The sequence below is a fragment of the Suricata suricatta genome, chromosome 4 (genome assembly GCF_006229205.1).
Source record: "Suricata suricatta isolate VVHF042 chromosome 4, meerkat_22Aug2017_6uvM2_HiC, whole genome shotgun sequence".
NCBI lineage: Eukaryota > Metazoa > Chordata > Mammalia > Carnivora > Herpestidae > Suricata > Suricata suricatta.
The window spans coordinates 6,501,353-6,528,105 of NC_043703.1; the positions used below are offsets into that span (position 1 = coordinate 6,501,353).

At 42.0% G+C, this 26,753-nt stretch overlaps 1 long non-coding RNA gene across 1 annotated transcript; it reads right to left on the reverse strand.

Moving 5' to 3' along the window:
- Nucleotides 1–242: 242 nt before the first annotated feature.
- LOC115290437 lies at nt 243–25,964 on the reverse strand. The gene is made up of 2 exons (XR_003908087.1): nt 25,673–25,964; nt 243–512 (listed from the first exon to the last, which is right to left on the reverse strand). It is a non-coding gene; the product is annotated as an uncharacterized LOC115290437 (long non-coding RNA).
- Nucleotides 25,965–26,753: the final 789 nt, after the last annotated feature.

A 26,753-nucleotide genomic window follows, 5' to 3' on the forward strand; every position in this document is an offset into this window, starting at 1 on the left:
ACAGCCTTTCCCTTTAAACCAGGAGAAATGCTAAGGAATTCAGCCTTGAAAATAGGTTTTCTAGATGGTGCCTCTATTGTATGGCTGACTCCGCATAGATTGTCACACCAGGGTTGAGCACGAGTGAAATGTCTGAGTGGTTTAGGGGGTCATCTGACCTGAACTCCAACCTTCAGGAATATGAAGCCTGACCCTGCTCTCTGTCCTGTAGGTGACGCGATCTGTGTGAGTAAATACACAGCTGCGCTAGTGGTGGTTTATTTATGAGCCAGAATATGGAGTCATAGGTAAGAAAGGAGATGTACGTTAGCTGCAGAGGCTTCATGGACTTCCGACAAGAGCGAGTGATTGTCAGCATCTGCAGGTGGTGACCGCCTTTGTGAGAGAGCCCTGATTCTTCTTACCATCCTGTGTGCTCCGCCAGGCAACCGACTGTGTTCTGGGTGGATTTGATGCATTATGGGCGAGTGGGTGGAGCCTCATACTGCACCTGTTATTACGCTTTTTTTATTCTGGAAAAAGGGTCAGTGGGAAGAGAGAGGGGGAGACAGAGAGAGAGGCAGAATCTTAAGTAGTCTCCATGATTAGCATGGAACTCCACACGGGGCCCTGTCCCATGACCCTGGGATCGTGAGCTGAGTTGAAATCAAGAGTCACGCACTCAGCTGCCTGACCACCCAGACACCCTGCACATACCACCTTCCTGAGATAGTTTATAGGGAAAGGAATTGTATACTGTGGTGCTCTGCCCAGATACTCCGTTCAGGACCAACGTATCTGCCTCCCACATGCTGGGGGAGGGATAGACACACACACACACACACACACACACACACACAGAGAGAGAGAGAGAGAGAGAGAGCCAGCAGGGGAGGGGCAGAGAGAGGGAGAGAGAATTTCAAACAGGCTCCTTGCTATCAGCACAGAGCCTGATATGGGGCTTGAACCCACAAACCATGAGATCATGACCTGAGCCAAAGATTGACACTTGACCTACTGAAACACCCACGTGTCTTGTGGGACAATTCTTAAGGCTTCCCTAAGTACTGAAGCTTCTTGCAGCCTCCCCTGTAACCATATTGCATGTGAACTTTGTCCTCTGTCCATTCTTGCTTTCTTCACTTTCTTCTAGATGGTTCTATGGAATAGACCTTCTGCATGCAATTCCTCATAGTCTGCATCCATGGAAATAATTAGTAAGCTGCAAAGTTTCCCCATCTTGTGGAGAACTTCTAGCCAATAGCATTCTAAGCTTTTTCTTCTTACTTTTCTAACAGAATGCAAGGTAAGGAGATTTTAAGGCCTTGAGCTCCTGTGAGCTCAAATTCAAGCCAACCCTTTCTTCAAATTCAGCTCTTCATGCAACCCTTACATTCATGTTCAGCTGTCACTGATATCAAAGCTGTATTGTTATTTAGCAATGGATTTCAGTCAGGGCCTCTTAAATATTTGTTTGTCCATGAAGTTATTTATATTGAATAAATCGTACCTTATCATGTTGGCGCATGGCAAAATAGAACAATTAGGCAGCCCAGTTGCACATTGACATTTATCAGATTATTTTCACAGTGAGTTTAAATGAAAACTATGGCATAATCCAATTTGTGTTTTTCACAGCTTTGGGAAGCATCAAGCTACCTGCAGGGTTTGTGAATGGGCTACCAGTGTGGTGTGCTGATTCTAAAATATATCCTGCCCAGATAGCAATTTTGTACATTTTTTTCCAGATCAACACAGGCTATTCTCTAGAATCGGTGATAGGAGTCTTTTCTGTAGTCCCACCTCTGGTAAGACTTACAGAGACAGGAGTTGGCCAGTTGGTAACTGTCTAGAGATTGTCGTTATACTTGGGAGCATCTGTATATTCCTTATTATGGAATACACTGTGCATGCCGTTGGAAACTCTTACGATGTAGAGACTGTAAAAGTGAAAACTCGGAAAACAACCCAGCCCAAGAGATCTGCCATGTAGACTGGAAATACAGAATGGACTTTTCTACTCACTTTTACCCTCTGCAATATCATTTTGACAGAACCCTCCAAATATGCCTTTAAAAACACATATTTCAGGGGCGCCTGGGTGGCTCGGTAGGTTAGGCGTCTGACTTCTGCTCAGGTCATGATCTCGCTGCTCATGGGTTTGAGCCCCACTTCAGGCTCTATCCTGATGGCTAGCTCAGAGCCTGGAGCCTGTCTTCAGATTCTGTGTCTTCCTGTCTCTCTGACCTTCTGATATTGTCTCTCTCTCTCTCAAAAATAAATAAAACATTAAAAAAAACATACTTCAAAATTGACATGGACATTGTATATAAAAAGCATGCCGCAAAATGTCTGCCCCAGCTCTCTCCCCTTACATTATAGATAAAATTGAATTAGAATTTCTGCTATGGGTGCTTTTTACAATTCTAATATTAGCCTGGTAATTGAGCCATTTTATTAGCTTCTAGATGCACTACTAATTGTCGGGGTGAGAATAGGCAAGCCATTCTACTACATGCAAAGACTAATTTGTTCCACTTTTAAAGTTGGGGTATTATTCAGACTATAAATATGATATCTCCTTTACCTAATACAGAACTTATGGAAATAGATGCTATAATAAATGCAAGCTACATTTAAGATTACTAGTTAGAGACCAAGCTGTTATTGATAGAACAACATGAGGTTTTCATAATAATGCCCTGTGTAGACTTATAAACAGATAGTCTAATTTAACATAATAGAAATATATAGTCCCGGTTTCATAAAATCCCTTAGCTTGCAGGGACGGGTAGGGTATGGAAGGATATGTGCCTATTGATTTCAAATAAAGTTATTGGAATACCAGTTTGTCTAAAGATTTTTTTTTTCCTCTTGGCCCATTTAACATTTTACTTCTATGAATAAGATTAAAGAAAAAAACATAAAAAGCAAAAAGTCTATACTAATATCAAGAACATACCAACTCTCCAAGAATAAACCAGAGACCTTAGAAGTTTATGACCAGTGTCCTATTCAAATCTTTGTTGTAATTATTTAGCAACGGGAACCATGTTACAGTTATACCTCCAAAGTTTTTCATCTATTTAAGGACAGTATGGATGCCTTCTAGATCTAACATTCCATGATTCAGTATTCTGCCAAACTGGAAATTTTAAGCCAGGAAAATCTGTTGCTCTCAGTCTTACTGTTGTTCTGCTACGTCACTCAACCTTTGAGTCAAAATAAATTCCAAAGAGAGGTTAAAGTCCAGAAGTTGCTAATAAATTTCTCCTATTTCAGTTGTTTTAAAAATCATGAAGTTAATGATCAACTTAGACCTCTTGGTAAATTTAAAAAAGAGAAAAAATTCCTTGATTTCATGTGTTGATTCCTCAGGCATATTTTAAAATGTTTATTGTGAGGGGCATCCTGGTGGTGCAGTTGGTTAAATAACCAACTTCAGTTCAGGTCATGATCTTGCAGTCTGTGAGTTCAAGTCCTGCATTGGGGGCTCTGTGCCTGGAGCCTGCTTCTGATTCTGTGTCTCCCTTGAAAATAAATAAACATTCAAAAATGTTTATTGTGAAGCCAGCACTACTGTCGGTGGTGCAAGAAACGTGGAGATTGGTATGAAAGAAGAGAAGGAAAGATAGCCCTTTCCTTCTCTGTGAATAAGGATGGAAGATGGGCATTGTTCTGCCTCATTTCTGGTCTTCCTCCCATCTGGGCTGTTGTGGACAAGTTATGGACCCTATTATGCCTTAATTTCTGTGACTAAGATAGTATTGTAATAAAACTATCTCTTCCAAAGTACTGATCATCACATTTAATTTTTTAATACATTTTAAGTGCTTAAAACACAGGTTTGCACTCTGTAAGTAACATGCAATCCCCAGGCCTGGCTCCTGGCATCTGTGATGGAATTCTTCTGGAACATGAGCCAGCATTTCTGACCAATGATATCTCATGTCTGAGGACCCATTCTGGTCTCCAGGCACCACGTTCCCATTTGCAAATGCGTCTTTCCAACCCTGTGTGGGCCACTTGGTGGTGTGACCCTGATCCTGGGCTGGGTGCCTCAGGGGATGTGCCCAGTCACACCCTGTTGAAAGAGGCACTAAACCATTGCCCTTCATCATTCCAGGTCTGTGTGGAAACAAGCTGTCTACACCACTGTCTTTTCTGGAGAATCAGAGCTTAGATCCTTTATCTTCTGAGATTTCCCCAAAACTTAACTGAAGTTTGCACGTTTTTATTTACACCTCCCCTAAGGTTTTCAAACCCCAACGGGGGGCCAGGGCCAAATGCCCTTTTATTTTACTTCGCTTTGCATCCATTACTGACCTTCTTGCTCCTCCCATGATTCTGACTCCTTTTTTCACCAAATGATGATGACTGTCTCATTCTTTGTGGGATTGAGTTGGGAGGCAGTGAGGAGAGGGTGGGGTTTGGTGGTGAGACTAGACGGACTTCTCATATACGCTCTTTCCAATCTCTTGTTTACAGATGCATCCTATGCTGATATTTCATCCTGTTTTCAGGGCTGATATTTGAAACATGTATCTTCTGAATGTCAAAGATATTTTATCTCAAGTGCCTGATTCTAGCATTTGAAATGTTTGGCTCAAATAAAAAAGAAATGTATTCTGTAACTCTTTATTCTAGGCTATATATGTACTCCTGCTAAAGCAAAGAACAGATTGGTGTGTGGGGCGGGGGTGGGGGGTGGGGTGGAATATGGGTAACTAGAAAAATGTGGTTGAAAAACACTTTGTCATCATCTAAAATATTGCCCTACCATATCCACTTAACTCATCTCATTCCCCATTAAAAATTATATCCACTTCTTAGTATAGACCTGCCCAAATTTAAATCATGTACTCAAACAAATACATGCACACAAATGTTCAGTAGCACTATTCACAGTAGCCAGCCCTTGGGAACAGCCCAAATGTCATCAGCAGGTGAATGGATAAACGTGTGGTCTCTCCATTATGATGGAATATTATTCAGCCATAAAAAGAATGAATTACTGATAGGTGCTACAACGTGGGTGGACTTTGATAACATTCTGCTAAGAGAGAGAAGCCAGGGACAAAAGACTCCATATTGTAGATTCCATTTACATAAAATACGTAGAATAGGCAAACCCACAGAGACAGAATGCAGACTGGTGGTTGGCAGAGGCAGGGATGAGAGGGTGAGGAGTGAGTACTTGAGAGACGTAAGGTTTTCATTTGGATTGATGAGAAAAATAAAAACCTAGAAGAGGTGATGACTGCAAAGTAATGGAAGGTACTTAGTGCCACTGAATTAATTATAGATTAAAATGCTTAAAGTTGTAAACTTTATGCATTTTGGTAAACTATTTTATCACAGCAAAATGGTAAACTATCTGTATTTTATCACAATAAAACAATAATTATAAAAGCAAAATATACTGTTTTATAAATAATTTTAAGCAAGACTTAAATGTGTTGTATGAAAAGTAAGGATATGACTTTCTCTCCCATAATCTTACTTTCCAGAGTAAAGCTGCCATCTCCCCATGAATCCCGCCAGCCATTCCATATTTGCATTGTGGAGAGACTCTCCAGAAATGTGTCTATTTCCTTTAAAAAATACTGCAATTCTTGGGGCACTTTGGTGGCTCAGTGGGTCTGGTTTCTGACTCTTGTTTCAGTTCCGGTCATGGTCTCACAGTTCATGGGTTCTAGCTCTACATGGGGCTCTGGGCGATAGTGCAGAGCCTGCTGGGGATTCACTCTTCATCTCTCTTTCTGCTCTTCTCTCACTCCTGCTTAACTCATCATCATCTCTCTCTTTCTCTCTGAAAATAAATAAACTTAAGAAAAAGTGCTGTAATTCTCTGAAATCCAAGAAAGATTATTTCTCCTTTGAAGGGATTATATATTGTGGTAGATTGTATAATCTCTTTCCAACTTTCTTCCTCTCATGCTCTTGGTCATCCAGTCTTATTGAAGTGATATGTTTACTTTTCCAAAGATTCTGGAGTTGGTCAGGCTTCCAGCTTTAGCCCGTGGGATGTGAGTGAACATTTGTCACAGCTTAGCAGATACTTTTTGAGAGATGGCAAGAACCCCATATCTCATCCTGCTCCTTGAATGTTTCCTTCAGCTCAGTTGTCATAACAAAAAGATATGTGTCAATGAGCTGAGCTGAGTCCAGTAAAGCTCAGTGGATCCTAACAGAGCACCTTCCCCAGAGTCCCCATGTGACCCTGACCAAGAAAAACAGGATTGTTTTAAGATCTTAAGATTTGCAGATTATTTATTGCTACAGAAGATGCTGCAGATATGCATGCACCCTGGTGTAGTGAAATACTCAAGGGCCCACAGGTGACGTTCAGAGGGGACCCACCAACTCAAGGTCTTAGAGCAGCCTGCCCCCTGCTCCAGGCTGTGGGGCCAGGCTCGTGAACAGTGCTGAATGTGATACTAGAAGAAAACGTTTATATTGTAGAGTAACAAGGCAAACATGAGAAGTAAAATGCATTGCATTTGATAAGATAATAAATGCCGTAGACAAAAATTAAAATAAAATAAAATCTAACAACGAAGGAAGAGAAGATGCATATAGATGGGGAAGATCAAATTTAAAATGGGCCATTTGAGAACACTCTTGTTGGGAAGGTGACCCTTGAGTCAATACATTTCGGAGGCAAGGCATCAAGGCGTGAGTTTAAGTGGGTGAATCATGTGTGAAACAGGGAAACCCCAATAAATGCCCCGAGGTGGGAACATGACTGGGGAGTTTCATGAAAATGGAGAACTAGGAGTTGAGGATGAGAACCGTGTCAGAAACACCTGGAAGGCTTGTGAAACTGCAGCCTTCCCCACTCCAGGAGTTCTGATTCCATGTCCCAGGGGATCCTCTAGGGAGCACATCTTGGGAGCTATGGCCCTAGGGCTTTGCAGGTCATGAGCAGGACTTTGGCCTTGACTCTGAAAGCGATGACGCCACAGAAGGATGGTTTCCGGTAGAAAAGAGATGCTCTCTGAGGACCAGCCTATTGCAGCTGTTTTGAGAATATGCGAGAAGTCGGTGGAAGCCTCTGGAAGCACGGAGACTAAAGCATATTGAAACATACATTGAGAGCCTGGCCTCGGGCCAAACAAGAAAAAAACATTCTTTACTTTATTAAGAGGTTACTGAGGTAGGTTGCAATACACTGAACGCTTGGCCAGCCAATGGCTTCTGTTTACTCTGGCAGGATCACCTAACTGGTGAATGGAAAAGTGAGGAGGGGTGTTGGTTCTTTTTATGAGGAGAACGAAATGATCATTGCAGAGAGCAGGAGAATTAACTGACTGGAGAAATATTTTATTATTCCAGAGCGCCCTTGCATAAACATAGGAAGCTGTGACCATGCATTTATACTTTGCGATGTTAAATGACACATCATTTTTATCCATGCTAAACTAAAACTAGAGCCATTCTTGGCATCCAAAATTCAAAATCCCATGCATCTTCTTCATTTCAAAAAGAGAGAACCCTGGAGGTTGAGCACCTTTGCAACTGATGAACAAACATTTGCCGAATGACTGCATCTGTATTTTATATACGGTAGTCAGTATCTTACAATTTCTGCCAAATATTTTATTTTATTTTATTATTTCTTTTGATACAGAGAGACATAGCATGAGAGGGGGAGGGGCAGAGAGAGAAGGAGACACAGAACCGGAAGCAGGCTCCAGGCTCTGAGCTAGCTGTCAGCCCAGAGCCTGACTTGGGGCTGGAACCCACGAATGTGAGATCTGACCTGAGACAGAGTCAGAGGCTTAACCAACTGAGCCACCCAGGCGCCCCACTGCCAACTATTTTAAATAAAAGCTCAGCAGAAGATTAAGTAGAACCAAGAGTTGCTGGTAGGGTGTGTATATGCTGGAGAATCAAAGAGTTTGCTAAAACCAACTGATGATGATGATGATGGGGATGGTGGCTAAGAGTTGGGTTTTGTTTTGTGATGGGAAATGTTCTAAAACCTTTTCCTTTTGAACTCATCTCCTCCTCTTCAGAACGTGATGAGATTGGCACCCATGCTTTCCCATGTCACAGACAAGGAACCTGCAGTAAGGGCATTTCCTAGTCACTGGTCAAAGGCTCTGCGTCCTTACCATTCATGGGGCAGTGCTCGTGAGTGTTCCAGGTGCTGAACGGAAGCCCTTCCTTTCCACCTTTTCTTTCTTTTCTTTTTTTAATGTTTTTAATGTTTACTAATTTTTGAGAGAGAGAGAGACAGACTGCAAGCAGGGAAGAAACAGAGAGAGAGAGAGGGAGACCCAGAATCCAAAGCAGACTCTAGGCTCTGAGCTGTCAGCACAGAGCCCAATGCAGGGCTCAGACCCACAGACTGTGAGATCATGACCTGAGCTGAAATTGGACACTTAACTGACTGAGCCATCCAGGCGCCCCTTTCTACCTTTTCTAAAGTGGAATATGGAGGAATGTCTTGTATCACTTCCCAGTGATCTTGGTGGGAAGGTGTCCTGATATCTGGTGAAACTGGCGTTGACTGTCCAAGGCCATCTAGGATGCAGGAGGTAGAATCCAGTGAAGGGGGTGTGGGTGTGGAGAGAGGGAGAGAAAGCAACAAGGGAGCAAATACTTTCCCCTGGAGCTTCTGGCACATTCTTTGAAGGAGGTTTCACACTGGGATGATTCCTTGTACGTCTGCAGGCTGCCGCACTGCCCATGCTTGCTGGAGACAGCCACTTTGCTCTCCTTTCCTTGGGATGGGAATTCAAACAGGAAAGAATAAAAAGAAGAAGAAGAAAACACTGAAGATATTTTGTCCCATTAACAACTGGTCACAGGGGCGTCTGGGTGGCTCAGTCTGTTAAGCGTCCGACTTTGGCTCAGGTCATGATCTCATGGTTTGTGAGTTCGAGTCCCACATTGGGCTCTGTGCTGACAGGTAGCTCAGAGCCTGGAGCCTGTTTGGATTCTGTCTCCCCCTCTCTCTCTGACCCTCCCCTGCTCTCACTGTCTCTCTCTCTCTCTCTCTCTCTCTCAAAAAAAATAAATAAAACATAAAAAAAATTGAAAAAAAACAAACAACTGGTCACAAACACTGAAAAATGTTTCCTATCCTCTCCGTTTTCCAATTGCAGTGGCTTTCCATAATTTTTTCTTCATATAAAAAAAGTTGAGCTTCATCTTTGGAGCAGTGAAAGCCTTTAATAATAATTCATCACACTTAATCAGGGTCTTATGCGGGGTTCCTCCCATTAGAAGGGCCCTGGTAACATTTTCATCTCCTAGTAAATGAGTTATATTCATGATAAACATTTAGGACAGTAGACTTAAAGAACTACTCTTTCCTACTGAATTGAACTCACCGAGGCTTTTGGCCACCCTTCTCACCTGTAAAAAGAATTTTACTGACCAGGAATACATTTACAAAGCATCTAGGTCATGACCGAGCACTGATTTTCATTTATATGACAATATTCCTCTCCATTCTTCTTAAAACTGCCCCTTTGACTGTGTCATATTTATTGGTTCATTATTTGTAAAATAGTAAAACCGCATCTGAAAAAAAAAGCGTGTTGTGTCTTTAATTTAAAAACCGCCCCAGGGCCCTATGGGGTATATTAAATCTGTCTCTCTGCCGTATATCTTGATGCACATTTTACTTGAAACCAGGTGTTTTGTATATTGAACTTTTTAACACTGCGGGGAGGTAAGTATTCACAGCTGGACTTTTATGCTTCGCACATTTTCATGTTTCAGAACAAGAAGCAACCCCTCGGATAAACTCCTCCGGCATGAAGAGAGGCCGAACAAAGGCTTCTGTATCTGGAGGCAGGGACATGGATATGATGAAGTCACAGATACGGGACCCGCATGCAAAATAGATGCCAGTGACACCCAGACAAAAAGTTTCAAGGAATCCAAGTGCACAGGTTCTCAGATCAATCACGACCGATGAGGCTGTCACCGCACAGAAGGGCTGAAAAGCAGCATCAAAGGGCCCGAAAGAGAGGGGAGAAGCTTTTGTCTGGCCGCCTTTGTCTTCAGGGCCAGCATTGGAAGCCAGCTCACATCCACTGAAACACCGAGTTAATCTATTTCTAGTGAACATTGTTCGCTGTGTGTAGTTAGCCCGGAATCATTAAAGAAAAATAACTAGGTTGGCATGACCAAGAAAGCATTGGTTTTCCTGTGGGGTGCGTTCCTAGGAGGTGAGTCTTGTGCATATGTGATTGTCTGCGAGAGAGGAAAAGGTGACTGACCTTGTAAAACAAACGCACCCGGAGGCCGGGCTTCTTAGCCTCAGAAATGAACTTTGTGTTCGCAGATCCAGACACAAGACGGTTTATTAAAATTAAAAACGTGGCGTTCCTAATTCATTCTCCTCTGGGTTGAGTTTACCCTCCCAAATCTCCTTAAACATCCAACAACAAAAAAGCACATTCCCGTGAATGGGGTAGCCTTCCCAGGGAAACCTGTCATGGTGTGGCAGCTGGATTCGTGTTCTTGGTGGCGGGTGGGAAGAGACGGGGGTGGGCAGTCTCTGAGGAAGGGCAGTTAGCGAGACTGAGATGCTGAATGTCTTCATCACTTCTTGTCTGTGGACCTGGTGACCCACAGTGCCAGGAAGGAGTTCCACTCTGGTCCAGCTGGTTATAGACCAACCAACCCCTCCACTGCACAAACACAGCAACTCTCCTACACTTCGTAAAAGCTGATTGCTTTACGGTTGTCATCATTCGACGGCAGGCACCCCCTAGTGGTCCTGTCTTGAATTCCGCTGTCTTTGTCTCTAGCTAAATGGCGTCCCTCCTGGATATGGCTGAAGGTGCTCAAAGACCTCAAAGACCCACTCTCTCGTTACAAAGTCAGGACTTGGAGGCACCCGGTGGGGGAGCATTCGATTCTGTGCAGCATTAACAGGAAGCACCTTGATTTTCATTCCAAGGAAAAGATAAGTAAAAACTCCTTAAAAAAATTAAAAATGACACCAAGATTGTCAAATAATGAGAGATCATGGCTGAGTGTCACCACCAAATGACACAGTGATTACTCACATCCCATAGCTGGAATGAGAAAACTAAAAGGAAGTTTGGTGCTTTTCAAATCTTTTTGGAAGATAGTTTTTGAGGTGGCTTGAAATGTTTTCCTTCCCATTTAGGCCCCGGCCCGTCATTTTTTGTTAAGCGTCCTCTAAATGTGCTTTTTCTGCCACAGTTTCTTCCATAGTTTTGATGAGCCACAACTTCCCATTGGAAACCCCAGTGTGGTGGTTTGTCTGGGCATGCCGACCAGGAAAGCTGCCCTTGCCTGGGTTTTAAGAACACAGAACTGCTCTCTGTGTGTGAGTCCGTGTTTCTGGCTTTTGTTTTGTTTTTTGTTTTTTTCTGTTCATGAGGAAGCAGGTTGAGAAGTCAATCAATGATAGAAGCAAAAGGAGCAGGAGACTCCATGGAACATTCCTGATGGGAAAAGATGAGCTCAAGGATGGTGAGACACAATGAGATAAATCACTACCTTTCCCTGCAGGGGGCTAGGAAGTCCTTGCCCCATTTTCTTTTTCTGTCTTGTGCACAATAATACATACCTTTTCACTCAAGTTTGTAGCAGGTACTTAAGGATCTGTTTCTACATCCATCTGCACAGAGGCCAAAATCAAGGCCCTTCATGTGTTCCTGACTATCGTAGACCTTTCTAGCTTACTCTGTAACTTCTACTGGTTCCATATGAACCAATATTGACAGTTGTGCAATTTTACAAAGTCTTGGAAAATTCAAAAATCATTTTCTACATCTGACATTCGACTCCAACTTAAGATACATTGCTCTCTGGTGTCTGGGTGACTCAGTAAGTTGAGTATATCACTTCGGCTCAAGTCATGATCTCGTAATCATGAATTTGAGCCCCATTTCGGGGTCACTGCTGGCATCCTGTCAGCACAGAGCCTACTTTGGATCCTCTGTCCCCCTCTCTCTGCCCCTCCCCTGCTCATGCTCTCTCTTTCAAAAAATAAATAAAACATTAAAGAAAAAACAGATACATTAATCTTGACACAGGAACTGAAATCTCATCGCATAGGCATAAATGTGAACACAGAATCACTCTTCCAACTATTTATTAATACAATGTTTAAATATATCAATAAATATTCCAAACACATTAATGGGGTAGGTGCTATGGGATCCAGGACAAGGGCTCAAAGATATAGAAATAAATTCGATGTGGTTCCTTTTTTTTAAGATTTTATGTTTTTATTTTTATTTGTGTATTTATATATTTAAATTTTTTTTGTTTATTTAGTTTTGAGAAAGAGAGGAAGAGAGAGACAGAGCATGAGTTGGGGAGGGACAGACAGAGAGGGAGACACAGAATCTGAGAAGGCTCCAGGCTCTGAGCTGTCATCACAGAGCCCAACTCCAGGCTTGAACTCATGAACCACAAGTCATGACCTGGGCCAACATCAGACACTTAACCAACTGAGCTACCCAGGTGCCCCTATTGATGTGTTTTTTTGAGAGAGAAGAAAAAAGAAAAGTGTGAGTGGGGGAAGGGCATTGGGGGGGAGAGAGAGAATCCTAAGCCAGCTCCACACTCAGCATGGAGCCCAATGTGGGGCTTGATCCCACGACCCTGAGATCACAACATGAGCCAAAATCAAAATGCAGGGGCTCAACCAACTGAGCCACCCAGACACCTGACGTGCTCCTTATTTTTAAGAAACATATTGACAAAATATCATTTAGAATATAGTTTTTATGGCCCTACTTATTTTATCTCCATTTTCTCTTTATTTATGTATGTATGGGTTTCTGCATTGAAGAACTTAGAAATTTTGGTGCTAGGTCATTGTATACCTTTGGTCTATTTGATAAAGCAACTTCTACTTACTGTAGACTGGAGCCACTAACTCTGTAGGAACTGAAGAAACAAAATTAAAATACAACAATGCCTCTACTTGCCGAGACCTCACTCACAGGCCAGTGGGTAACTGGAGGGTAAACTGTGCCCCTATCACGACACGAGAATGACATTGTCACCAAAAAAATCCAGCAACAGAGAACAGTATGCAAAGATTCTGTAGACAGTGTTTCATCCTGCTTAACTGTATAAAACGAGTTATTTTCACAATAGTAGCTTGAAACACAACCCTGGAGCTACATTTTTCGGGCTGTACTGTAGGATGCCAGTTTTCCTGACTGGGACTTCAATTTGATTAGAATGTTTTCACACCTCCATCATTTGATGCATTGATTCATTGATTCGTTCATTCATCCCCAACCACTTTATGAACATGTATATGTTGGTACTTGGCCAGGGACTATCATTAAGAAAAGACTTTAGATTATTTTCTAAAAGATGAAAATGCTTTCTCCTTGCTTTTAGACCATGATGCCTCTTGAAAGGCAGGCATGGCAGCACTAAGAGCTGTGGTGATGAGCACTTTGGAAAAAGTAACAACTTGCAGTGATTTCTTTTTTAGAAACATAAGTGAGAGTTATAAGGACATTTAGTGCAAATGTGAAATGTTATCCATCCAATGGGACTCTGGCAGGAATAGCTTCTCCTGTGTCCTGAGCTGCTTCTGTATTCCTTCCCCTGCTCCCATTAATTTTTTTTTCAGGATACAATCAAGTAAAATTAAGCTTTTGTCAGGGACATATTTGAAACAATTCTTGGAGATATTCCAAGGGAATTCTACTTTCCAGTAGATGGTCTGAGTGGCTGGGAAGGTAGAGAAATGTTAAGGAAAAATAGCCATACAGCACCTACCAGCCAAGGGAAAACCTGGGGTGTCAGGAGCAGTAGCAGGTGTGAGGGGCCCCCTTTATCCACGGCAGTCTATGTCAGTGCACAGAGAGCCAAGAGGGTCAGGTCAGAATCTGGAGAGAGACCCTGCTCTTGGGGGCCCTGAGGCCTTCAAGTTATATGATCTAGGGAAGCACCTGTGCTGTCCCTGGTGTGGCCAGAGCCAGGACACAAGAGCAGGGTGACATAACAGAGCCTTGTCTTCAGACACATACCGTTAGCTCCGAGTTCCTGATAGGGGCATCTCCATACCCCTGCACTAGCATGACTCTGTGCAGGTGTCTGCCTCACCAAACTGTACCATGTGGCAAGTGACCAGAAACCTCGTCTCGGCAACCTTGAAGGCTGAGAAAACACTAGCATCCTCTGCGGACTATTGGACAGAGTCGAGATTAGGGTCTGAGGTCTGCAATCCGTTGAGCCTGATGACTGTCATTCAAATGGGCCAAAACTAGTTTCCAGGAACGTTTTGAGGAGGAGGAGCCTGGGCTGGGAGGCCAGGCTGCAAAAATCAGTCTTGGAGAGTTGACTTGTTCTCCTTGCTCTGGAAAGCACACGGAAGGAATGGGAGAGGTGCGGCATGGTCTGCACCGATGCTGACACCTGTAAATCTCTAGATCTCTGTCTCCATCCACGCCCACACTTACACCTGTGATGTATGCCTATGTGAATGTGAGTGTCCGTGCATAGGTCCACGTGGATTTGTATGTGTGTGTGGATGTTTACAGGGGGTATGTGGACCTGTATACAGATACGGCCACGTCATTTACATCCATTTTCCTGTGTGCCCCAGCCTCTCCCTGCCCCCAGGACTCACCACCCCACTTCCGATGTGATGACTTTTATGCAGGGGGAAGTTTGTGAAATTGGACAGTTCATAGAGGGAAAACGGGTATTGTGACTTGCCTCAAAACGTGTGTACAGATTATGGTTGATGTTTTGGCCCTGGAGAAAGGTGGGGGTTCATTTGGTGACAAATTATATGATAAAAATTGGTACTTGGAAAGAGTGGATGAACTTAAAAAATCATAGAAAGTCTCAGTCATCTTTATAGTATTCAACCTATTTCATGAACAATCAGAATTTTAATATCAGGCTTAGAGATTTTAGTTTGGGGGCGCCTGGATGGCTTGAGTGTCCTACTTCAGCTCAGGTCATGATCTCACGGTTCATGAGTTTGAGTCCTGAGTTGGGCTCTGTGCTGACAGCTCAGAGCCTGGAGCCTGCTTCCGATTCTGTGTGTGTCTCTCTCTTTCTGCCCCTTTCCCACTCATGCTGTCGCTCTCCGTGTCTCAAAAATAAATAAATGTTAAAAAAATTTAAAGACATTCGGACAAGTATAATATTTGAGATTGGACACTTTTTGAAATGACTGGAATGAGGCCCACCAATATCGTTATACATGATAAGAAAATGCATTGCCATTTTATACAGAGAATTTAGGATCTATTTCAGTATAACATATGCTAATAAATGACAGCAAAAACCTGGGTCAGCACAATAATATAGGCAGAATTAGATGAGACAAGAGACCCTCTCTGTAGCTTCTGACCCAGACACCTGTGTCTATGACTTTGGAACAAAGACACGAATGACCTGCTTGTAAGCATTTGTCATTGCTAGAATGTCCACTCTCCAAAACTTCAATAGACCCGGTCCTGCCAATCATGTCCAACCCAATAATGTTTTCTTTCTGACATCATGTCTGCTGTGCTGAAATCTTTTCTCTACATTTCTCACATGTGTGGAAGATTTTATTATTTGTTTCCGAAAGCTAAGTTGATGAAGGTAACATAAAAGTGAAATTCATATTTTGACATTTTATTGATAGGATTATTATAGGATTCTTAGATATATTCATATGTAATATACACATGTGCATGTGTATATGCACATGCTTATAATATTGAGAATAAGTACCCTGTTTTTAAATACACAGTTGGTTATTAGGTATTTATTATCTATCTCACCAGTCATAATCATATTTTTGTGATTTTAGCCATCACGACTAAGCTTAACTGACTTTTCCGTGCCCACAAACTATCTGTAAGCCCAGCTTAAAAATTCATGGAAAGGTCTGAATCCTTCATATCACTGAGATACTTGGAATTTAGATTTTCGAATACAGCATGTATCACTTCTGCTGAAATTGTTATGACTGAATGTCAATAATCTCCAAGAGGACAGATTTTAATCCATACCGAATGGCATCCCTTGGGGAAAAAAGGCATAAGGAAGACTCAAATGTTGACATGTTTACAGGGATGATTACCCAGCCTGGGAATCTTAGAAGGAGGCCGTTTGCTTACAGTGGTTGTAATGAGCTTTCCGTACTGAAGCTCGACTCTTTGAGACCCAGACAAAGACCGTGTGTCTTAGGAGAGCTCTTCAGTCTACGCCAAAAGTGGACTCCCTCCAAACCCTAGGCGGGGCTCTGGCCTTGACTGCGCTGAGTGGTTCGAGGCAGAGTTCATGAGGAAATAATGAGAGCAGGATGGGGGCGGGGCATAGTACAAACAGCACACATTATATAGAACGTTCCTTTTATACATGTGGGAGGCCAGCATTTTGTTTTTTAGGGTCGTATGCAAACATCCTTAATGACTGGGGCAAAGGCAACATTTCACACATTATTAGATCAAGGGATTTCCCTCCTAAAACAAATCAATGTTATCATCAAATAAATGAACTTCTTAAATCAGTAAGATGAAAATAGTGCCTGAAATGGAATCGAAGAGTGGGAAGAACACCACTAAAATGGAAAGTTCTGCAATAAATACAAACATGCTCTTGTCAGCTCATTTTAAAAGTCTTTTCTGGGGGTGCCTGGGTGGCTCAGTCAGTTGAGCATCCAGCTTCGGCTCAGGTCAAGATCTCCCGGTTCGTGAGTTCAAGCCCCACATCGGGCTCTGTGTTGACAGCTAGCTGAGAGCCTGGAGCCTGGAGCCTGCTTCAGATTCTGTGTCTCCCTCTTTCTCTGACCCTCCCCTACCCTCACTGTCTCTCTGTCTCTCGAAAATAAATAAACATAAAAGAATTCTAAAAGTTGAATATAAAACTCAAAGCGTCATTGGAAGTGCATATGTTTGTGGGAAGAAATACCATACATGTGAAACGACAGTCACAAAACAAAGCTATCAATATACTTCATGCTACAGATCATTGAAAGGGCAGAGTTCATTTTTCTCTGAATGTGTCCGCACATAGACGCATAGTTCATTGTGCTCTTTGGTTGGTTGATAAATAACTGACATGTTGTTCTCAGGAGGGAAGTAAAGAAAGCAAAGCCAATGCAATTTTTTAAATTTTTATTTGAGAGAGAGAGAATGAGCAGTGGAGGGGCAGAGAGAGAGAGAGAGAATCCCATGCCCACTCCGCACTGTCAGTGCAAAGCCCAGCGTGGGGCTCAAACTCATGAACCATGAGATCACAGCTTGAACTGAAGTCAGATTGCTTTTACACAGAATGAGGCACCCAAACGAGAATCTCCTGAGCGCCGCGCTCAGAGAACAGGGCCAGCAGGAGGGCAGCCTCAATCTGGATGGGCCCTGGTAACTGGCTCTCCGCTTGGAGCATGCTCACCTAGTGGACAGGTTCAACCAGAGGTCCCGAGGAACCCTGCTCCTCGGTGGGCCCCATCCCCACTGCCCCACGTGCTTCCAACCCATCCTACTGGTGGCCATGGTGTTTCTTTCCCAGGGTCGGCTCCCGGCAGCAGCACCAAATCACTGATTCGGAATGACTGTCCCAGATGCTGACACAGGCAAGTTCAGAGTATGGGGCTAGCAGTGATCCACCATGTCCCTTTGGTGGGAGCTGATTCTCACCACTGGGCGCCAGCCATGGACCCATCTCTGGTTTATAGCACTCAAGGCCAATGAGGGCATCAGCAGCCTTTGCTGGACCCATGGGGTCCCCTCTCCCACCTCTGGGCTGGCTCTACCCTACATGTCAGCAAACCCGGATAACTGCATCCATCTCCTCTAAGGGCTCTTGTGATCAGTGTCTGCAGTCTCTGTGGGACTTCCCAAAAGTCTTCTCTTACTTCAGTTGTTGGGGTGACAGGGATGGTCCGATGCCAGGCTTGATGAAAGATGATCATTTTCTGCACGAATCCCCTCTACAAGCCCCCGCCCTTCTCCTTCCTGCTGTGGGCACGTGTGGCAGCCAGAGGTGTGAGTGGTACTGAAAGAGCCATCAGATGGCAGCTACACTTGGGGTGAGCAGCGTGTAGTGGGTAGACTTGTTGGATACTGTGCTGGGCACCTGAAGCTAATGTAACATTGTCCATTAACTATAATTTTAAAAAGTAAAAAAAAAAAAAAAAAAAAAGAAAAAAACTTTTGACTTCAATTTAAAAAGTTAAAAAAAAAAAAAAAAACACTGAAAGATAGGCCCCTGGGTGGCTCAGTTGCTTAAATATCTGACTCTTAGTTTCTGCTCAGGTCATGATGTCAAGATTGTGACATCAAGCCCTGCATCCGGCTCTGCACTGACAGTGTGGAGCCCACATGGGATTCCTTTTCCCCCAACTCTCTCTCTGTTCATCCCCTGCTCATTCTCTCTCTCTCTCTCTCTCTCTCGCTCTCCCCTCCTGTCTCAAATAAATAAATAAACTTTAAAAAATACTGAAAGTGACAATGATCTAGGAATATAGTTGTTTATGGTCCAAGGATTTCCAGAGAGACATCGTTGGAAGATTTGCTGTCCTATTTTTCCACTATAAAATTTGAAATTTTAACACATAAATGTAATATCACAAGAACAAGAATCACATTGCTATGAACAAGATCACATTTGTGATGTGCTCTGAGTTGGCACTGCAATTGTGGTCATTATGAAAGAGGAGTGAGGGGGCGCCTGGGTGGCTTAGTCGGTTGAGCTGCCGGCTTCGGCTCAGGTCATGATCCACGGTAGGTGGGTTCGGACCCCGTGTCGGGCTCTGTGCTCACAGCTAGCTCAGAACCTGGAGCTTGCTTCGGATTCTGTGTCTCCCCCTCTCTTTGACCCTCCCCTGCTCATGCTGTCTCTCTCTGTTTCCCAAAAATAAATAAAATACATAAAAAAATAAAAAAAAAAAGATGAGTGCGTCCTGGAATCACCACGTTGTACATCTGAAACTAATATATTAGCGCTGTATATTAACTAAATGGCATTAAAATTTAAAAACTCAAAAATAATTCTCTTTTCTAATTCTCCTTTCAATCTTCTCTCCATTTGTCAGGGTAACGATTTTTATTAGATTAAAAAAAATTTTTATGTCTTTATTTTGTTTTGAGAGACAGAGACAGAGAGCAAGATGGGGAAAGGCAGAGAGAGAGGGGGACAGAGAATCCTACGCAGGCTCCAGGCTCTGAGCTGTCGGCACAGAGTCCAAGGAGGAACTTGAACTCATGAACCATGAAATCATGACCTGAGCTGAAGTCGGTTGCCTAACTAACTAAGCCACGCAGACATCCCATTTTTATTAGATTTTGATGTATCCTTCCACTGTTTCTTTTTGAGAAAATAAGCATATTCATATATTTATGTTTCTATTTTTTATAAAAGTTGTTTCAATCAGTGTTTCGTACTTGATGTTGTTTGTCTCTTGCAAATATATCCTGGGGATAATTTCATATCAGTATTGCAGCTTTTCTTTATTCTCGTTATAGATGTACACACTCTATGGTATGGATGAAGCATGGTTTATGTAATCAGTTCTTCATTATTGGACATTAGGTTTGTTTGGCCTTTTGCTCTTCTAAAAATTATACAGTAACTGATTTTCCTCAAATATCATTTCTTCTTTGTGTTGGTATATCTATGGGATAGCATTCTGCAAGTGGAACTGACTGCTGGATCAGAGGTGTGTGTGTGTGTGTGTGTGTGTGTGTGTGAGAGAGAGAGAGAGAATGAGTGTGCAATATTACCAGACGTGCATAAGAATTGTGCTGTGTTGAGTTCCCATTAGCAAGGTATGAAAGCATCTGTTTCATGATACGTTGGCAACAGATAATCACTTATTATACTTTAGAACATTTGACGTCTGTAAGAGTTGGTACCTCAGTCTGATTTTAAACTGGAATTGTCTCTACATGAGTGAAATTTGAGCGTATTTTCCTGTGACTAACAGTCATTCCCATTTTATGTATAACCTATGTCCATGTTTTCTATCAGCTTGCTAGGTGCTTTTCTTCTCGATGGTTAGTAGTTTTTTGTGGATAAGTTGCAAAACATTTTTTGTCACTATTTCATGGTAACTTGTTTGTGTTGATATTTTTTTAGCTATGCAAAGTTTTAATTTATAATCATTGTGTAACCCAATTTTTAATTTTGAGTCATAACAAAAAATTGTACTTTGAGCTATCATCTAGGAAGGTCTCCTGACTCTTACCTTTTATATATGGAATTCACCCATATATTCCTTGGATGTGTGGAGTTTTATGGGTTATATGTGGAATTTCCTTGGATGTGTGGAGTTTTATGGAGTTATATTTGGAATTTCATATTCATATTTAAGCTTTTTTTTATAAAAAGCTTTACTTTGCACTCTGAATTTTTGAGGGAGGTATGTAAAAATCTTCTACTCTTCTTGTTGATTTATCAGTATTTCCTACTATATCTGTTGAGTCTTGCTTTGCTTGTTTTATAGTTGTTGGGTCCTTGTTAAAGTTGTTAATACCGTTTGTTAAAAAAATCTTCAATGATTAGAGGATGTTCCTCTGCATGACATTAAAGTCTAGTAGTAGAGCAAGGTCAGAACACACACACACACACAAAATACAAAGGAAACAAAAAACCAAAAGAAACACAAAAAGCAGAGATGAGTGAATCACAAAAAGGCACTATCCACAGGCCTCATGGTGGAAGGTGCAGCGTCCTGTGGAATGATAGAAAACCAGCCAGGCACAGACATCTGTCAGTTAAGAACATGAAGAGATGGTTCAGACAAGGAACACAGGACAGCTGCTCATAAACAAACAAATAATCCCCTCTGCTCTACTCCTTGCTACAAGTGTTCAGATTGAGCCAAGCTATGTGTCACATGGTCCTTGCATTTTTAATTTATTTTTACTCTGGTTAAGTGTGCAGGACATAAAATTTACCATTTTAACTTAATGCATCATTAGGTACATTCAACTGGCACAGCCAACATCACCAGCCATCTCCAGAAATGTTTATCTTCAAACCGAAACTCTGCCCTCTTAATGCTGACTCCTGGCTTTCCTCTCCATCCAGCGTCTGGCAGCCACCTGTCTACTTTCTGCATCTGTGATGACTCTAAGTACCTCAATTAAGTGGACTCTTTCAATATTTGTCATTTTGTGTTTGGTGTATTTTACTTAACAGAAGATCTTCAAGTTTTGTTCAGGTCATGAAATGTTTCAGAATTTCCTTCCTATCTGAGGCTGAAGAACATTCAACTGTATGGATATATCATGTTTCCTTCATCCATTCATCTGTCGATGGACATTTGGGTTGCTTTTCACCTATTGGCTATTATGAATAATGCTGCTATGAACAGGGATATACAAATACCTATTCAAGTTTCTGTTTTCTCTTCTTGTGGCCACTTTACATTTGAAACATTTGATATTTGACATTTGAAACAAAGTTAAAGTCCTAATGTTTCCTATTTCTGAGTTTTTCTCTCTCCAAATTTCTTTATAGATTTACTGGCAGGAATTTCCTCTCTCTTGGGAAAATATAATATAGTTTTGATCTATATTCATTGATCAGGGAGTTTTAGTTTATTAGTAGATTGGCCACTGGTGGGGTGGGTGTTAGGAAGACATTGATGCATGCCTGCTCTACTTTCTATGTTTGTAATTGTTGTTTTCTGGATCCTGGAAAAAGGAACACAAGGTATTCAGCTGTAGGTTCACCAGCAGGGAAATACTATTGGTGACCCTCAAAGTGTGTTTTTAAAATGTTCCTCCCTTACTTTTCAGTCAATGGAAGCTCACAGCATTTTACCAGAAACTTTCTGGGCTGGTCAACATCTCATCCTGACATCTATCAGATTTGACATGCTAATTGCAGACTTGAAGAAATTGCTGAGTATCTTCAGATCCAGTATCTATAATTTCAAGTGCAAAATCTTCATTAACTGGTTATTTTTATTCTCATTAGCTACCACCACACAGATCAGCAGCTGCGATGCCATTGTGGAAATCCCTCCTGCCGCTTCTTGTGAATACCTGGTGTGGGCTGGTGCTCCTGACTGCTGCGGAGTTTGGGCTGTCATATAATTTCCTGTTAAATGCTACCTCAACAGCTGTCGGACACTCTGTAGACAACCGTCATTTATTTCATTTCTCTAGTGCGCCTTCACATCTTCCCCGTGGAAGCGGTGAATATTTGCTTTGTAATTTGCCTATTTTCTGTCCACTTACATGTGAGCTGCCCTTCACTGGTAAAGGAGACTATTTTGAAAATTGCGAGCACACCTGCCGTCCATGTATGATAAATAATAATAACGTAGAGGGCTCTATTTTCAACTCTAGAAACTTCAGGGGTAAATCTGATTTGGTTCATGGGGAGATAATATTTGATGCATATTAAATATGAAGCAAATAGAATGCATGCACTAAGGAATAACCTTCTAATGTTTTTTTCCCCATTAAATTGTATTCTGGAGGATGCCTTTAAAGAATCCAAATAAGTAACTTCTGCATCATTCTATCTTACATTAGCAAATCAAGTGTAAAACATCAGGTTCAATTTATCTGTGTTTCTGAAATTAACATAAAGTTAGGTTTTCTTTTGGCCTTAAATCAAGTAATGTCAAATTAAATCAGATATCTCCTCTCTATGCTAATGATATCTGGCATTCAATTCAGTATGATGACATCATGCTTACAGAGTATATTTGACTTTGTGAAGAATTGTCTATGGAATTTATTTTTATTCAATTTTCCAGATAAGAAAAAGCCTACCATAATAAGATGATTTCCACAACACTGTTGTACTCAAGGGCTTATGGTAAGCAAGGGATTCCATCGTAGCTGATAACAAAATTTTATAATAATTTTTTCTTGTATTTACAGTGAGCAAAAAAGCACTAGAAATGCCAGACTATCCAAACTGTCACAGTATGAGATTCTGGAAGGCTTTCTGTGTGGTGAAAGACCCAGCCCACTTATGAGTAAATCCACAGGGCTTGGACTGGACTTACCATTATCCCAGTGGTTTAGCCTGACAGGTCAAACAACCCATCAGTGTTGTCCTACAATTCGAAGTGGAAACACTTCACAAACAGAATGTCATATTCCAACCTCCAAGGCCTTTGCCCTCTACTTATGAGTGTTCTTGCACTGGAGGAGCACCCGGCAGTGGGTAGTTCACAGAGCACGCTGACCGCTGGGTACGAGGCCCTGATCACTGCCTCTGGCATGGACTGGTAAGCTTCCTGTTGATTCATGGATTCAAACAGTCCCTTAATCTCAACAAACTACAGGCTGAACACCACTGGTCATTAGGAGGGCAGAGCAGGAGGAGGTGGTCTGATGAGAGGAAATCCATCTCATTCAGCAGGAAAAAAGGTAAGATATATCCATCTGACACAGGCTTGGTAACTTTATCTGTACATTGAGAAGATCATTGCATTGCAATCAAGCCAATACAATCTGTTTTATTGATAGAATAGTAGTTGGTTAAATCAGTCGTAACTACTCTAGTACCCAGCCCTCTCCAAGCAACATAACAAAAGAGCATGTGGGTTTAATTGACCGCACAAAACCACAAATACCAGTGAGTGGAGCTGATTTCTAGAAGTAACTCTTTAGAAAGCGTGAGCACTAATAACATAAATTTTGTGACTCACTGACAGCGAATGCAGTAACCTGACTATGTATTGTGTCTTCCATCTAGGAGCTTCTGAAAAGCAAGTGTAAGTTTTAAAGAAATACAGGACGACATATTCTGTTGTTTTGAACATTATTTTAATAGCATTAAATGATCTCATGAGGAAATAAATGTGATGAGAATTCAGGTATCATATATAGCATTTGAGGTTCTCTTCAGTGAAGACTTTTTCTTTACTTGCCGTTAATTAATTAGAATTCACTGACATCCTATAGATAAGATGTGTGTATTGTCATTTATCAATCTGTAATTGGATTGTATATTGGAGAAATCTTCTGTTTAGGTAATTGGCCTTTATAAATTTTTTTAATGTTTATTTATTTTTGAGAGGGAGAGAAAGTGAGTGCACACCCAAACAGGGGAGGGGCAGTGAGAGAAGGAGACAGAGAATCTGAAGCAGGCTCAACAAAGTCAGCGCTAAGACTGACACGAGGCTCAAACCCACTAGCCGTGAGATCATGATCTGAGCTGAGATCAAGGATCAGACACTCAACCAACCAGGCACCCCAAGTATTTGGCCTTTTAAATCTCTGAGTTTAAGTCTTTCTCAAAAAGACTACTTATTTTTTTAAATTTTAAAAATGTTTTATTTATTTTTGAGAGAGAGAGACAGCATGAGCAGGGGAGGGTCAGAGAGAGAGGGAGACACAGAATCCGAAGCAGGCTCCAGGCTCTGAGCTGTCAGCACAGAGCCTGACACAGGGCTTGAACCCATGAACTGTGAGATCATGACCTAAGCTGAAGCCGGAAGCTTAACTGACTGAGCCACCCAGGTGCCCCAAGACTACATATTTTTGAAAGGGAGTCTTGATCCCTGTGAAGTTCATGACAGGTGAAGAGTAACTGATTAGTAAGGACTGGGGTGAAGGCAGGCAAGGTCCCAGTGATGTGAAGGTGATGCTTCTCTACCTTATTTTCACCTCATACAGCTTGCTCTTGAGTGTGACTGCTACTCACAGTGGATTGGAGAAGAACGTCCAAACACAGTGAAAATTGTCCACGCTGTGTTGGGCAAAGCATTTGCTACAGAGAACATTTAAATTATTTTTTCAAAATTTTGACCAAAAAGAGACAAATTGAATGAGAAAGAACGCTAAAGCAGGCATTATGCTAAATCAACATGGCCATACATGGTCATTTGTGGTCAAATCCTAGAGATAGTTTTTTTTAAGCTCAGTTTAAGAAAATCAGGCACATCAATCACATAATGCGTTTGAATTGCTTCTGTATAAGATTTCAAAAACAATTATAATTGGGGAAAATAAAAAAATCAAACTCGGCCATCATTCAGTTCCACAAAAACCTTTATCTTTTGTCTACTATATGTTCCTAGTACCACCCAAAGTACCGTATATTTTTGCCTCTGAGATGCCATGTTCTAGCATACGTTACTGAACACAGAAAAACAATGTGGCCGAATCCGTATGCCATCAGTTATGTCCCAACTTTAGAGACATTACAATACGAAAAATGGCGTGCTGTTAAATTAAACAGATTGTTCCAAATATTCTCACCTCTCTCCATCCACAAAGGGTCATGCTACAAACCGCCAGCTTGTCACGTGAACCATCTTTTCATAGATCTCCCTCGGATGGAATCTTGTCTCCCCTCTCACTCCACTACATTTTTTTTTCTTCCAGCAACTTTGGTGATCTTTTCAAATTGTGTGTTTGAATATGGTAAAAATACTTCCATAACTGTTCATTGCTCTCAGGATACAAGTTTTAAAAAGGTAGAATTATTGAGATCAGAGGATCTCATACTTCGAATCTTTCTAGAATTCTGTGACGCCCAAGCTCTCATACTATTTAACAAGATAAACAGTGCAAAATATATGTGATCTTTAGTTACATTTCTCAAATTGAAGCAGTGAGAAAAGGTCCTGCGGCAGACTGGATTTTCAAAGTCAACCATGGCAATCCTCCCCACCCTCAAGGCCTTCTCTCAAGGTCACTTTGAAACTATCACCAACGGGGGTCTGTCTCTTCTTATTGTAATCCTGGCTGCACCTGTCACTTATTTCGCACGATTATTTGCCCCAGAAGAGAAGTTATGGTACCTCCATGGCTGGTTTAGGGGACCTGCAACTTCCGGCTTTCAGGGCCAAGGTCGGCTGCTAAGATGCTGTGAGCAAATCCAGGCAGCTGCGTTGAGGATAGGTAAGGTCACATCACCTGTTGAGAGGCCCCGCTGAGCTCCCGGCAGGCAGCCCTCAGCAACTGCTATAAGGATGCAGGTCTGATTCGGGTTTCCCCTCTGACCTTGAAGGCCAGCTAACACCATTAACATTTCTGGGGGTGGGCCTAAAGATGGAGGTTAAGACTAGTCACGCCCTACAGGAGGGTTCTGGGTCCGCTCTGTGATTGGTTAGAGTTACTGTCAATGATGTGATGCTATAATGATTGGACCCCTGTACCTGTGTCACAATTTCCTGTAACTCCCCCTTCCCAAACTCATAAAAGGCCCTGCCTCCCCATGTTCAGGGCTTGCTCCACGTGGGTCCAGTGTGTTGTTGAAGTCTGTGAGCCCGAGTTTAGGCTGGCCGGGCCTAAATTCGTAATAAAGCCCTTGGCTTTTGCATGCGTGATTCGGTCTCCCAGGTAATCTCTGGTGTTTTTGGGTGATATTAAAATCTGGGTACAACACTGCCAGCATGGAGTGATGCTGTTTTGAAACCAACAGCCACCAGCTCAGTGCAGCTGCGTAAGCGACCCCCACAGAGATGGCAGGGAGCTGCAGATCTGCATTGCTGGGCCCTGCCTGAGCTCCTGGCTCTGAATCAGGAGCAAACAAAATGGTTGGTGGTTTTTTTTCCTCTAATTTTATTGAGATATAATTGACATATAACATTGTGTCAATTTCAGATGTACATGTTGATTGGATGCACATATATTTCAATATGTTTACCGCCGTTTAAGCCAGCAAATCTGGGAGTAATTTCTTAGGCAACAAAAGATAAGTAAACTATTTCCTAGTTGGAAATTTTTCACACCTTGTGAAGAACTGAGAGCTGAGGGACAGATTTATCACTAGAAATTTCTAGAAGAAGAATCATGAAGAAAATATGATGAAAATAAGAAACTGCTAGAGAAAAAATGGTACTTAATTTGTAAACGAATCAAGCATCATGGCAACACATT